This window comes from Bubalus bubalis, chromosome 18 (assembly GCF_019923935.1).
Source record: "Bubalus bubalis isolate 160015118507 breed Murrah chromosome 18, NDDB_SH_1, whole genome shotgun sequence".
Taxonomy (NCBI): domain Eukaryota; kingdom Metazoa; phylum Chordata; class Mammalia; order Artiodactyla; family Bovidae; genus Bubalus; species Bubalus bubalis.
The window spans coordinates 22,762,103-22,778,252 of NC_059174.1; the positions used below are offsets into that span (position 1 = coordinate 22,762,103).

The window sequence follows — 16,150 nt, forward strand, 5'->3', positions numbered from 1 at the left end:
AAGAAAATTCTGAATTTGAAACAGAATGCAAATAATGCATTTTGACTCCCTAATCAACAAATGGGATCAACTTGAATTGATTAAGAACCTTTGAAATTAGCTGTCTTTAATTCTCTCCATGGTCTGCTGCTGGTACTCTGAAGATAGGAGGGGCATTTGTGTGTGTCTGTGTGTGTGTGTGTGAGCTGAAGTTGGAAAGTTTGGTCTCATTTTCTTTCGGAGCTCATATAATGGTCTTTCCTTAAAAAAAAAAAAACAAGACCCACTTTTTTATTTTAATGGTGACACAACTCTAAGAAAGCAGCATTCGCCTAGTGCAATTATATGGCTTTTCGTGAAGTACATTTCCAATAGTTGGCTGCATGAAACCTGCACAACTTTGCTGAAAAGAAAAAGCCCATAAAATCTGAAATGAATGTATAAATAATATGCAACTGTCTAGACAGTATAGGTCACTTGCAAAGAGAGCAGGTCGGGAAAAAATTGTCCATCAGTCAGACAACCATAACTGATTCTGATGCTAAATAATGGTGGAGATATTCAGCATTCTCTGTATGTGAAAAGCTTCGCTGAGCATTCTGCTCTTCCCAAGCCAGTGGTCTTCTGCTTATCTAGTGCTTTATGCAGCCTTTGGAAAATGCACTTGCTATTTAAACATTAAAATTAATGCCCAAAGAATAGCAATTGAGCAAGGAGGGAGAGTTGCCACTGACCTGTGTGATTGGCCTTTGGTAAAGCAAAAATAGCCCTTCTAGATCAACAATATGAGATTTCCATACCCACAGAATCTTAAACAGATGTAGTTATGGAAACTTGAGGCTAGCAAAAGACCCAAACACACACATGCAAATTTCATGGAACTTTTTTGCTCTCTAGTAACAACGCATAAGGAGAGATTCAGGTACTTAAATCTTGTATTTTTTTTTTTTAAAAGCTATAGTCATCTGTGCACATAGCAAAAAAAAAAAAAAAAAAAAGGCATGAAACTCAACCAAATGTGTTAAACAATGATTACGGTCATTTTTAGCACCCTAGAATGTGATCATCTCAGTAGCCACAGAGCAGGGCAGTGGCTGCTACCATCACTGCCCTCCCAAACTATGAACCTAGGCGAGGCTCCTCAGCTTGGGCCCAGGGGTGGGCACGACCACCAGCTGGCTCAGCAGCCCCATGGGCCCACATGCCCTTTGTGAAAGGAACCCAGAGCCAGGCTATCATGAATTAGTCCCAAGGCCTATCCTTGCTCACCTTGTGGGGGAGGAAGTTGGTGGGCAGACTGTTCTTAAGTGAGCAACCACATTCACCAAATGGGTCAGACCCTTAGGGAAGACAATGATAAGAATACAATAAGTGTAACAGCCGCCACTTACGGAGCACTTACTAAAGGTCAGACACCGAGCGCCCATAAAGGCATGACTCTGGAAGACCCTTACCACAATGCTAGGGAGCTGCTCTGATGTATTATCCTCATTTTCACTGGAGAAACTTGAGGCTCAGAAAGGTTAAATAACTTGCCTGAAGCCAAACAGTAGTACGTGGCTGAGTGCCAGCTTGATTCCAGGTTCCTTAAAAGCGAAGCTCACCTCTTCACCTCTGTGATCTCTGGCCTCTCTAGCTGCCCCCACTTGGGGCGCACTTCTCCCTGAGATGCTCTGGGCACAGCTCCCGTGTGGCCAGCGCCAGCAGAACCCCTGCTTCTTGCAAGAAGCAAGATGCCTACTGTCACTGCGCTGGTAGAGAGACAGATAAAATCCAGACCTGGCTCTATTTCTTTTCTAAGCAGTTCTAAAATCTGACTTTTTAAATATAATTTTTTAAAAGGCCATATAAATAATATGTATAATACTTTAGAAAACACAAATTTTTGCTTAACTAAAAAAGTTATGACATTTTGATTCCACATGTTTGACTCAGTATGAATAGAGTGTTAGATTTCTGATTTAAAAAATAGATATGCAACAAACAAAAGAGGTTTACTATATAGCACAGGGAACTACAATCAATGTCTTGTAATAACCCATAATGAAAAATAATTTCAAACATAATATATGTGTATATGTATAACTGAATCACCTTGCTGCGCACCTGAAACATTGTAAGTCAGCTGTGCTGTGCTTAGTCACTCAGCCGTGTCTGACTCTTTGCGACCCCATGGACTGCAGCCCGCCAGGCTCCTCTATTCATAGGGATTCTCCAGGCAAGAATACTGGAGTGGGTTGCCAAGCCCTCCTCCAGGGTAAGTCAGCTATACTTTAAAAAATATATACATAAAGAAAGAAAAGGCCGGGGGTTGGGGGGTTGCCGTCAAGAACCACACTGTTGGCGCTTGCCAGAAGAGACTCCCGGCCTTCTGCTCGACCTACCCGGGCAAGCGGAAGAGAAGGGAGGCGGCTTTTCTGGAGAGATGTTGGTTCCAAAGCCGCGGAGAGGAGGGTGACGCTGTGACCATAAAGCCCGGCGTGTGGGCGCGGTCGGGTGCCGAGGCTTGCGCGCTGCTCCAGGACTAAGGCCTGCGGGTACAAGGCGGCGGCAGCGCGGGCCCAGGCAGGCTGGCGGCCGTGTACACCGGGCGCGGCTGCGTCCTGCGCCCCGGAGCAGAGCGAGGCGGCCTTCCAGGGGGCGAGGCTCCACGGGCCGGCACCCTCCAGCTGAGTCGGAAGTGTCCCAGTGGCAGCTGCTCTGGCCGCCGGGTCGCGGTGAGCCCTGGGCCTCTGTTCACTGGTGTACGAAACTCCCTTCGACGCCCTGGCCGGCCTCTGCCAGGCCCGCTGCGGCTCCCTGCAGCCCTGCTGGACCCGCTTCCTGGACCGCATCCTGCATGTGGGCTTCGTGGGCCGCTGGTGAGTGCGGGGGCCCAGATGTGCGACTGCGACCTCAGTGTCGGAAGTTCCTCCATCTGCCGGTACCTCTGTGCGGCATGGAGCCCTACCTGCTGCGCTCAAGGGGCTCCTCCAGAGAAGTACCGGCCTGTGGTGCTCAACGCCCTTGGACCAGGCGCGGTGGGAGGAGCAGGTCTTGCAGAAGAAGAAGGACCAGCTGGCCCTGAGCTAGGCTGACCCTCTGGTGCCATCGGAGCTCGCGTGTGTCCGGACCGGGCTCTGAGCCTGGGTAGACGGCTGGCCTGCGATTGCGCAGTTGATGTGAGTGAGCCTCAGCTACAGAGTGATGGGAATAAATCATGTGCCATGTTCTCTCCCTGGTTTTTCACAAAATTATGGGGCCCCCTTCTCATTTGTTCCTTATGAGCTGACGCTAATTCAGAGCCTTCTTGGTTCTGGGAGTTGGGGAGAGCCATGTTCCATGCCATATTTATCACTGCCCCAGTGACTAAGGAGCCTTGGAGGGAAATAAACCTTCTTTAACTGGACTCCAGGGTTTTCCTGACTGAGGTATCACAGATGATAGGTGACTCCCAAGCTCTCCTAAGAACTTTCAGATTATCGTTTTAAATTTTGAACTAAAATTTATCCTTTCTTTCCATAAGTAACGTATTTAAAAAATAATAATTTTTAAATAATTGTAGTCTCAGAGGAAACTGGAAAAATAATCGAGACATCCTGGATACCCTTCTCTCAGCTTCAGCCAAATGTAACCTTTTATATCAGCAGTACCAGACCAGGAGATGGACATTGGGTTGACTCTTTGGATTTTACATGGAAACTTTTTGCAGAAACAACTTGCTTTTCCCTTATGTGTACTGATAGTGATGCTAAAGTGACTTGGAGGGATAAAGCATTTTCTGATCTGGAAATCAATATGGAATCAAAGCTTCTGGTCATGTTACACTTCAATCATCCTGAAAACACAGAATCCTTTGGAAAGGAATATGTTGATGTACATAGCTGGGTTATAATCATACTTTTAAAATATTAGAGGAATGAGATGAACTCTGTCACCCACATGGCCTGTGGTTAGTTAATAAACCAAGAGATGAAACAACAGCAAAAGGGGACCATGAAGACAAAAGTGCTTCAGTTCAGTTCAGTTCAGTTCAGTTGCTCAGTCATGTCCGACTCTTTGCAACCCCATGAATCGCAGCACGTCAGGCCTCCCTGTCCATCACCAACTCCCGGAGTTCACGCAGACTCACATCCATCGAGTCAGTGATGCCATCCAGCCATCTCATCCTCTGTCGTCCCCTTCTCCTCCTGCCCCCAATCCCTCCCAGCATCAGAGTCTTTTCCAATGAGTCAGCTCTTCGCATGAGGTGACCAAACTACTGGAGTTTCAGCTTTAGCATCACTCCTTCCAAAGAAATACCAGGGCTGATCTCTTCAGAATGGACTGGTTGGTCTCCTTGCTGTCCAAGGGACTCTCAAGAGTCTTCTCCAACACCACAGTTCAAAAGCATCAATTCTTCAGTGCTCAGCTTTCTTCACAGTCCAACTCTCACATCCATACATGACCACTGGAAAAACCATAGTCTTGACTAGATGGACCTTGGTTGGCAAAGTAATGTCTTTGCTTTTCAATATGCTATCTAGGTTGGTCATAACTTTTCTTCCAAGGAGTAAGCGTCTTTTAATTTCATGGCTGCAGTCACCATCTGCAGTGATTTTGGAGCCCAAAAAAATAAAGTCTGACACTGTTTCCACTGTTTTCCCATCTATTTCCCATGAAGTGATGGGACCAGATGCCATGATCGTAGTTTTCTGAATGTTGAGTTTTAAGCCAACTTTTTCACTCTCCTCTTTCATCTTCATCAAGAGGCTTTTTAGTTCCTCTTCACTTTCTGCCATAAGGGTGGTGTCATCTGCATACCTGAGGTTATTGATATTTCTCCTGGCAATCTTGATTCCAGCTTGTGCTTCTTCCAGCCCAGCATTTCTCATGATGTACTCTGCATATAAGTTAAATAAGCAGGGTGACAATATACAGCCTTGATGTACTCCTTTTCCTATTTGGAACCAGTCTGTTGTTCCATGTCCAGTTCTAACTGTTGCTTCCTGACCTGCATACAAATTTCTCAAGAGGCAGGTCAGGTGGTCTGGTTTTCCCATCTCTTGAAGAATTTTCCACAGTTTATTGTGATCCACACAGTCAAAGGCTTTGGCATAGTCAATAAAGCAGAAATAGATGTTTTTTCTCTTGCTTTTTCGAGGATCCAGTGGATGTTGGCAATTTGGTCTCTGGTTCCTCTGCCTTTTCTAAAACCAGCTTGAACATCTGGAAGTTCATGGTTCACATATTGCTGAAGCTTGGCTTGGAGAATTTTGAGCATTACTTTACTAGCGTGTGAGATGAATGCAATTGTGTGGCAGTTTGAGCATTCTTTGGCATTGCCTTTCTTTGGGATTGTAATGAAAACTGACCTTTTCCAGTCCTGTGGCTGCTGCTGAGTTTTCCAAATTTGCTGGCATATTGAGTGCAGCACTTTCACAGCATCATCTTTCAGGATTTGAAAGAGCTCAGCTGGAATTCCATCACCTCCACTAGCTTTGTTTGTAGTGATGCTTTCTAAGGCCCACTTGACTTCACATTCCAGGATGTCTGGCTCTAGGTGAGTGATCACACCATCGTGATTATCTGGGTCGTGAAGATCTTTTTTGTACAGTTCTTCTGTGTATTCTTGCCACCTCTTCTTAATATCTTCTGCTTCTGTTAGGTCCATACCACTTCTGTCGTTTATCGAGCCCATCTTTGCATGAAATGTTCCCTTGGTATCTCTAATTTTCTTGAAGAGATCTCTAGTCTTTCCCATTCTGTTGTTTTCCTCTATTTCTTTGCATTGATTGCTGAAGAAGGCTTTCTTATCTCTTCTTGCTATTCTTTGGAATTCTGCATTCAGATGCTTGTATCTTTCCTTTTCTCCTTTGCTTTTCACTTCTCTTCTTTTCACAGCTATTTGTAAGGCCTCCCCAGACAGCCATTTTGCTTTTTTGCATTTCTTGTCCATGGGGATGGTCTTGATCCCTGTCTCCTGTACAATGTCACGAACCTCAGTCCATAGTTCATCAGGCACTCTATCTATCAGATCTAGGCCCTTAAATCTATTTCTCACTTCCACTGTATAATCATAAGGGATTTGATTTAGGTCATACATGAATGGTCTAGTGGTTTTCCCTACTTTCTTCAATTTAAGTCTGAATTTGGCAATAAGGAGTTCATGATCTGAGCCACAGTCAGCTCCTGGTCTTGTTTTTGTTGACTGTATAGAGCTTCTCCATCTTTGGCTGCAAAGAATATAATCAGTCTGATTTCGGTGTTGACCATCTGGTGATGTCCATGTGTAGAGTCTTCTCTTGTGTTGTTGGAAGAGGGTGTTTGCTATGACCAGTGCATTTTCTTTGCAAAACTCTATTAGTCTTTGCCCTGCTTCATTCCATATTCCAAGGCCAAATTTGCCTGTTACTCCAGGTGTTTCTTGACTTCCTACTTTTGCATTCCAGTCCCCTTTAATGAAAAGGACATCTTTTTTGGTGTTAGTTCTAAAAGGTCTTGTAGGTCTTCATAGAACCGTTCAACTTCAGCTTCTTCAGCGTTACTGGTTGGGGCATAGACTTGGATTACTGTGATATTGAATGGTTTGCCTTGGAAATGAACAGAGATCATTCTGTTGTTTTTGAGATTGCATCCAAGTACTGCATTTTGAACTCTTTTGTTGACCATGATGGCTAGTCCATTTCTTCTGAGGGTTTCCTGCCCGCAGTAGTAGATATAATGGTCATCTGAGTTAAATTCACCCATTCCAGTCCCCTTTAGTTCGCTGATTCCTAGAATGTCAACATTCACTCTTGCCATCTCTTGTTTGACCACTTCCAATTTGCCTTGGTTCATGGACCTGACATTCCAGGTTCCCTATGCGATATTGCTCTTTACAGCATCGGACCTTGCTTCTATCACAAGTCACATCCACAGCTGGGTATTGTTTTTGCTTTGGCTCCATCCCTTCATTCTTTCTGGAGTTATTTCTCCACTGATCTCCAGTAGCATATTGGGCACCTACTGACCTGGGGAGTTCCTCTTAGCGCTGCCGAGAGGAGCTACCCCACGTCCGAGGTCAGGGGCAGTGGCCGAGAGAGCCAGGCTGTGACGGCTCAGGAACGGTTGAGAGGAGCTACCCCACATCTGAGGCCAGGGGTGGCAGCCGAGAGGACATACCCCACGCCCAAGACCAGGGGCAGCGGCCGGCAGGAGCAACCCCACTTCCAAGGAGCAGTGGCTGCGTGGGCACAGGAGGGCCTAGAGGAGCTATTCCACGTTCAAGGTCAGAAGGGGCTGTGGTGAGGAGATACCCCTCGTCCAAGGTAAGGAGTAGTGGCTGCACTTTGCTGGAGCAGCTGTGAAGAGATACCCCACATCCAAGGTAAGAGAAACCCAAGTAAGATGGTAGGTGTTGCAAGAGGGCATCAGAGGGCAGACACACTGAAACCATACTCACAGAAAACTAGTCAGTCTAATCACACTGGGACCACAGCCTTGTCTAACTCAATGAAACTAAGCCATGCCCGTGGGGCCACCCAAGACGGGCGGGTCATGGTGGAGAGGTCTGACAGAATGTGGTCCACTGGAGAAGGGAATGGCAAATCACTTCAGTATTCTTGCCTTGAGAACCCCATGAACAGTATGAAAAGGCAAAAGTGCTTAGAATGCATGAAAGTCACAAACCTGCCCAACATCCGCTAGATGCTAAAGATCTTTTGTAGCCCATCTTCGCAGTTTACCTAGAGGGAAACTGAGGCTGAGAGAAAGAAAAGGACATGTCCTACGTCATCCAGCCAGTGATAATTAAACCTGGACCCTGGATCCTCCCATCTCAGTTCTGAACCATTTCTATATCAGGAATGAATCAGAAACCATGATGCTTCTTTTTTGGTCCTTCTCATGTTTTTCCAACTGGGAGTAGGTAAGCGTGTCCATCTAAGATTCATTTGATCGGCTTTTGTGTTTTGGTATTCAAGCTGTCACAGTTAATGTCTTTGTGCCTTTTTAAATAATGTACAAGTGAGAAATGCAATGACTCTGGGTGGTTCTTTCCTGGAGGACAGGTTCTTTCCTTTTATATTAAATACAACCCTTTATGTGAAAGGGCCTTGAGAAGGTTAAAAAGTGCTTATAGACCTGAAAGGGGTTACTATGGAGAAAGCATTTATGAGGCTGGGTGTTTAGAACTGAAAAGGGAAAACAATTTCCTTTAAAAACTGCCAGCGGACATTCTGGAACACCAATCTCAGTAACCTACCTTTTGGTTTTAAATTTGTCAGAAGCGCCCTTACTCAGCCCCTCTCACCAGGAGCAGTGGCAGCTGGCTCTGATCACTCAAGGCCTCTCTCTGCCATCCCTCTCTCTTCCAATAGGCAGAGGTCTCCGCCAGGTTGGCCCCCAGACCCGGGCCATTTCATCCTCCCATCCCTTCCTTCTGGGCTGCCAGTGTTATTTATTTTTAATGCCTTTGATTCATTTCCCTCTTGTTTTGACCGAGCAAACAGCACACATCTGCTGCCACCAGGAGGTGTCAATAGTTCATACTGCTCAATTTGTATGCCCCAAACCCACTGTAGGACTGATTTTTTGCCATGCCTGTATCTCAAGTTTCAATTTCAAAGTATTATGCTGCGTTCTTGGCATTAAAGATTCATAGGTTGAATTAAAGATTTATTTTTTAAGGGGGGTACATTATTATAAGGCAAATCACGTTCTTTTCATTTTAGACATATTGGCTATTACGATTTCATCTTTTTTGCTAAAAGCTCAATTACGTCAATATCGCTCGAGACCCTCCAAACACTAAGCAAAAAGCCAGGCTTCTCAGCAGCCAAGTGCTTGTTGCCTTGGAAGGATTAACTTTTCTAAGAATGAATCCCATCTATCCGATGCAGAGTTATCTCCCTAATAAAAAGCTGATGGAGTTACACCTCTGCTTAAAATCTCTGCTGGCTTCCTGTTGCTTACAGAATGAAGTTTAAGCTCCTTCTGTCTTATAAAGCCTTCCACAGACTGGGCCCAACCTGCCTTTCACAATTCCTGGGGCACACACTGCTCTTCTTCACACTGAAGAAGACCAGACCCTGCCAAAATGGCTCATCTTGACCGCAGGAGGCCTCCCTCACCCTGCAACCTTACTTTGATTCAATGATATCCAACTATCTCTCACCCTAGGGCAGAATGCTAACACAGGAATCCATGTGCCTCTACAATTCAACTTCCTGGGCTATATTGTAAAATATCTTTATGTCCATTCCTCCCCGCAGACTGAATTCCCAAAGATAGGAATTGAGGATTTTTCCTGTCTGTAACCCCAGGGTTCAGCAGAGGGCCAAGCATACTCCATAAAGATTAGTAAGTGAATAAATAAGTGGAAGAGTTAAATGTATGAATTTAGTAGCCCAAGAACTCACAGGCATCTTGATCAACAGAACATGACAATAAAATCAATGACAGCCTCAGAATTTCGGGTTTTATATTCAGTATGTATAGAGAAAACAAGTATATACAGGGAACAGTCAAATTCCCTACCTTTACTAAGGCTTCTGAGACAGGCTTTGACTACAGTAAGTGCTCAGAAAATTATCCAAGTGGTCCCAGGCTTTTGTGGAGACCAGAGCTTCTGAAATGGGTGTGTTGAATAGAGGGCAGGTGTTTGGACAAGGAGAAAAATGCCTTGAAATGGGTGACTACCACATGGACTTGTAGGCGAGCAGGAAAGGGGCCATTCTTAGCAGGAAAATGTAGCAGACTTTCCATTGTTAAGGATGATGTAAGTGACAAGGACAGGGACCGCTGGGGAGGGGCTAGGCATGATAGAAGCAGGAATTTCTAGAAAAAGTCAACCATGACTTCCTGACTTAGAAGCAAGGAGAGTGGCTCCTTTGAAGGATGAAGGCACCTTTTTTCAGGGACTCAATTCTGATGGAAGTTTCAAAGTGCTGTTTTGAACCGTGAGACGAAAGGGCAAGGATAAAATGTATGGGAAGTGGACAGCTATTCCCTAATGCTGCCGGTCCCTTTCTCCCCTCCCCTCGCTTTCCGAGGGGAAGGAGCCACCTGCCTGGTTGGCCTGAGCGTGGCTTGGCTGCTCCTGGCTCTCTATCTGGTCTGTCTGCCTGGAGGGGGCGTTTCCTCTTGCTCCTGCATCCACAGGACAAGTTGTCTGGGGCCTGACACCTCCTTTCTGGAGACAGGTTGGAAAACCATTTCTATTTGTCTGAACTCACGAGATTTCTCAGATGGGAGATGGTGACCCTATCTGCCATTGACCTAGGGCAGGTCAACGTTGCTTTACAAAGGGGCAGTCCTAAGACCTTGTCTTGAAGGAGAGAGTGAGAGGCTAGATGTGAAAACCCAATTACTGAGCCACAGATTCCAACCACATTTTCTAATCCAGTGATGTGATGTGACGTGACGTAAAAGTCGCTCAGTCGTATCCGACTCTCTGAGACCTCATGGACTGTACAGTCCATGGAATTCTCCAGGCCAAAATACTGGAGTGGGTAGTGAATTGAGTGAGGCCAGCAATAAAGATGACGTTTTGATCTTCATCTATCTGATGCTTACAGATATTTCCTGATTAATTCTGAAATTTGGAGGGAAAGGATTTCATTTGCCACTTTAAAAACCCAACACGTTGCTTATATTCTTTTAGCTCTGAATTAAGTGATGGGCTCCTGGACCACTCACTGCAGGAACCCAGGGAAAAAGCTGTTTCTTCAGCTGACACTTCCAATACAGGGCTTCTGCCTCATTTGATCTGAAGTGGGATATCCATTTACGGTTTTGGGGGAGAATCCTGAGTTTCACAGTAGCTGGAGGTATCAGCCAAACCAAAGGGTGACAACAACCGCCCTACCAGAATGAAACATACAACCTTTGTGAACTGCAAGCTGAACCAAATCCAACTGCTTATCATACTCAACCTGAAATAAGCAAAGTTTTACTAAAAAAGCAATAAGGCACACCTTGAAGACATTGCAGGTTTGGTTCCAAGCCACAGCAATAAATTAAATATGACAATAAAATGAGTCACACGAATTTTTTGGTTTCCCAGTGCCTGTAAAAGTTACCTTTACATTATACGGCAATATATCAAGTGTGTGATAGTGTTATGTATAAAAACAAAGTTACTGTTGTTTAGTCACTCACTCACTCATGTCCAACTCTTTGCGACCCCATGGACTGAATGTAGCCCGCCAGGTTCCTCTGTCCATGGAATTCTTCCGGCAAAAATACTGGAGTGGGTTGCCATTTCCTTCTCCAAGGGAACTTCCCAACCCACGGATTGAACATGTGTCTCCTGCATTGGCAGGCAGATTCTTTACCACTGAGCAAGGTAAATACCTTATTTAAAAACGCTATTGCTAACCATTCTTTAAGCCTTTAGGGAGTTGTAATCTTTTTGCAGTAGTAACATCCAAGATCACTGATCACCGTAACAAGTATGATAATAATGAAAACGTCTGAAATATTGTGGGAATTAGCAAAATGTGACTCAGAGATCACAAGTGAGCAAATGCTACTGGAAAAATGGTACCAATAGTCTTGCTCGATGCAAGGTTGCCACAAACCGTCAATATGTAAAAAACATAGTATCTGCAAATGTCAATAAAAGGAAGTGCAATAAAACGAGATGTCTGCAGAGAGATACTAAAGGATCATTCAGACAGAACTGAACTAGCTATTTTCTTAAAAAAAATCAAAAGACCTCACCTACTGCATCAAAAGAAAATCAAAGCTTTAAAACATTTTCTGAATCGAACTGATAATTCATTCTGTTCAAGTATCGAATATCTATCAGGTAATTTTTTTCCCAGCATAGAAAAATATTCAGCAAACTCAGCCACGGTTGTTGCTTCCCTCTCATCCTTTTAATTTCTATCTGTCAAGTTACCTTCCCTTTTGGTTACCACCTTTCAATTCTGTTTCATCTTTCATAGTATATATGCATGTGTATTTAATTGCACTGAGCAACTTTAGCTGTATGCAACAAATTCCAGTGAATTCTGGTCTTGTTTTTATTCTCTTACAAATATTTTCTAATTTTTCTTGTTATGGTTTCTTAGATACACTCACTGTTTAGACATGGACATTTAATTTCCAAATATGTGGGATTTTAAGTATCTTTAATGCTAATTTCTTCATTTGATACTGACTTCTCATTTAAATACTTTCTTCTCTGCAATCACCCTCTATGTTTTCTTTAGTCTAACTTTACTGAGGCTTTCTGTGGCTAAGTTGAAGTTGGTGAATGTCATATTGTACTTGAAAATATATGAGTTATTTTCAAATACCTTTTGATACTGATTTCTAACATAATTCCACAGTGATAAGAGAACAGATTCTGTATGATTTCAGTACCTTTAGACTATGAAATTTTTGCATCTTGTTTCATGTCCCTGGATATGTTCCAGTGCCTCATAGTTTACAGTCTATGGGAACTTGAATAGAATTTGTATTCTAGTGTTGTGTGAAAATTGTATAAATCTCAATTATGTTGAGTTGGTTTATAGTGCTTTTCAGGTCCACTATATCCTTCTACTTCTCTGTATATTCATTCTATTAATTTTTGAGAGTTTGATATTGAAACTCCAAATAAAAATCTTAATTTATCTACTTAAAAAAAGAACAAATAGCATATAAGCATGAATGACCAATAAAAATAGTCAAAAGATTTTATCTATGTTGGTACAATAATTCATGTTTTCTCAAAGAAGAAATTGTGAAATTCATGGCTGAAGCACATATAATGATGGAATTTCCTCTTCTAAGACACCTTAAAGGATTTTTGAAGGATGATCTTTTAATAGATTGTAAGTAGATGAAACCTGTTCCATTGCTCTCCAGGTAGTTCGCCGCTGGGGCTTCTAGTCTTGGCTTGTACACTTCTTAGTAGAGTGGTATTTATATAAGAGGGTTGGAGAGCTGTATGCCGGTTTGATTATTTGTTCATTAGCTGATTCATTCATTCATTCTTTCAACGAATATCCAGTGACCCCCTCTGTGATAGTCCCACAGAATAAATAAGTCATAGCTCTCCTTTGAGTTCACAGATTAATAGCGACAACAGGAACATCAGTGGATAAATCATAGAATAAGGGTTACAGAGAGGTAACAAGGAACTCTGAGAACTCTTTATGTTTCTGATTAATGGTAATGCTTGTTTCTTTTATCCTCAGATGAAACATCTATTTCCAGAGAATTCTAGTTCAAGGAAGTAAGCTGATCAACTCTATTCAGCTGCAGTCTGTCATTTGGGAGGTACTTTGAAACCTCCCAAGGACTTCTGAACGGTGTCAGCTACACAACTGTTGGTAGGCTGGGCTATGGTTAGAAATGACATGAAACAATAGTCTAGGCCGACTGCATAGGTACACTTATTTGGGGCCAGGCACTTTTCAAAGCACTTTAATTCATTGCACCTAACCACCCTGTGAGGTTGATTCTTTTGTAATCCCTGTTCATAAATGCGTCCAAGCCACAGAGAAGGTGAGCACTGCCTCTGAGCACACAGTTTATAAAGTGTTGAGCATATACTTTTATTTACTCAGTGGAATGTAACCTTGAGAGCTTCCCTTGAATTAGCTTCCTGCCATAAGTTCCCTCTCTATCTCCTTCTCTCATAAAAATCATGTGCAAGGGACTTCCCTGGCAGTCCAGTTGTTAAGACTTTATCTTCCAGTGTAGGGGGGTTGTGTGTTCAATCCCTGGTTGGGGAGCTAAGATCCCACATGTCTTGTGGCCAAAAAAAAAAAAAAGCAAAACATAAAACAGAAGCAATATTGTAATAAATTCAATAAAGACTTTAAAATGGTCCACATTAAAAAAAGATCTTTTAAAAATGTGCAAAATTTAAAAGCAACCAAAAAACCAAAATAAATGGCTTCTTGAGTTTCAGGGTTCTAAGTTTAATAGAAGATTTCTGTTTTCTCAAAACTTGTACTTTTTATCTTCTATGAATACTCTCATTTGGGTCTAAAACACACAGCCTATATTTTTAAAAGAGCAGCAACTTGAAATCTAATAGATAAAAATTTATAAAAAGTATTAATTATATAAAAGTAATAATCAAATCTTTCTTGCAATGTGACAAACTAAATTTGTAACAAAATCAGTAAAGTTTAGACCCCTGAATTCATTTAAGAAATACACACATAAAATAACTGGAAAATCATAGGTTATTCAAGAAAAACCTTAAGAACAAGGCCTTCCCTTGCTTATCAAAGATAAAAGAAAAAAGATTTATTGAACCCTAGTGAAATAAAGATTTGAGCATTCATTCTGCCTGAGGGACTGTTTCTTAGTTTTCATGCCTAAAATTCTCATAACGGAGACAGTCCTTTGAATTAAAATGTTGTCTGCAGAAAGCCCCCAAAATCTACATATTACCTAAGAGGAAAGAAAACTTCTTATAACATATTAGCATCTTGTAATAAATTATAACAGCTTAATTTGTCAAATTAGCCAACTACAACCTTAGAGAGCATTCAGCAGAGATATAAAAGATTAGGACTCAGCAAAAGTGAATTTTAATTGATGGTGAATTATTATGGCTTCTCATGGATTTTTGAAAATATTTTCTTATTGATTTGTGAGAACTCTTTATATGTTAGTGAAAATCTGCTGTTTTTGCCCCTTAGCATTCCTTTTCCCTTCTTCTGATAGCAGAATCACTCTGTATTAGGAAGAATGCCTTCCAGGTAGTTCGTGTGGCACTGATCTACCCCTTTCCCTACCACAAGGGCAGCACATGATCCACACCTGGCCAGAAACATCACTGGGTAACACACTGGAATCTCAGAACGAGAGCGAGAGGAGCAAAAGAGAAGGAAACTTTCCTTCAGCCACAGGGGTTATTCAGTGCTGGACCTGTGACCCAAACTGGATCAAAATCCTTCTAAAACCTTCTCTGCTGGAGCGATCGTTAGGCTGGTAGGACAGGAGGGACTGGGCTCTAGGCAACCCACGTGGCTTCCTCATGATGGAAGCCTCAGGCTACTCCATCCCTGGGCTCTCCAGTTATGGAAACTAGCAAATCCCCTTGTATGTTTCAGCAAGTTTGAGCAGGACTCTTCAGTTGAGAGCAACCATACAAAATCACACATTGAAGATATTAACATTTGGTCTGTCACATATGCAGTAAGTGTTTTCCCCAATTGTTTGTTTTTTAATTTTGCTTAAGGAGATTTCTGTCATATGGCAGTTTTTTGTTTTTAAGGGGTCATTCTTTTCCTTCTTCAGTGTCTAGCTTTGATGATATACTTCAAACAGCCTCCTTAAATTCCTTCTCTAACGGAAATTAACAAATAGTTATCCATTTTTTTTTCTGGTACTTTTCTGGTTTTGTCTTTACATTTAATCTTTAATCTATCACAGATTTTTATTGTAAGATGTGTAATAGGTAATTCATTTTTACGTGACGATAGAGTCATTTGTCCTAACCTTATTTGGTGAACAATCCAATTTTTTTTCTAGTTATTTCAATTTACCTTTACTTTGTCCCAATTCATAGTCATGCTTTGGTTTTTGTCTTGGCTCTCTATTGTCTTCCATCAAGGCACCCCTCTTCCTGTACCAGTTCTGCACCTACATGAATTAATGGATTCTTGGGGAATTCCCTAGCGGTCCAATGGTTAGGGCTCTGCATTTCCACTGTGAGGGGTCATGGGTTTGATCCCTGGTTGGGAAACTAAGATCCTGCATGCCTTGTAGCCTGGCCAAAAAAAACCCAAACAGATTATTATACCTGCTAGAAGAAAGTTCACTCTTCTACTGGCTATTCTTACACATTTGATTCTGTATTAGTATTAGAATCTTTTTTCTTCCAAAGTTCATAAAAACTTGGCTGGAATTTGCTTGGGTCTGGATATGTGTATGAACTTACAGAGGAGCAATATCTGTATTATTTTGAGTCCATCCATGTGAAGATGTGCTGTTTTTGCTGTGCTTAGTCCCTCAGTTGTGTCCAACTCTTTACGACCCCTGGACTGTAGCCCACCAGGGCTCTTCTTTCCATGGGGACTCTTCAGGCAAGAATACTGGAGTGGGTTGCCATGCCCTCCTCCAGGGGATCTTCCCAGCCCAGGGATGAAACCCAAGTCTCCTGCAATGCATGCAGATTCTTTACTGTCTGAGCCACCAGGGAAACCCTCAAATTATTAAAGTGATTTTTATGTTCATCAGTAGAGTTTAATAACTTTGCTTACATTCAGTTCAGTTC

The 16,150-nt window shown here is 42.5% G+C and overlaps 1 pseudogene; it reads left to right on the top strand.

Moving 5' to 3' along the window:
• The first annotated feature begins 1,712 nt into the window (after positions 1-1,712).
• On the top strand, positions 1,713-3,102 carry LOC102406838 (annotated as a pseudogene).
• The last annotated feature ends 13,048 nt before the right edge of the window (positions 3,103-16,150 follow it).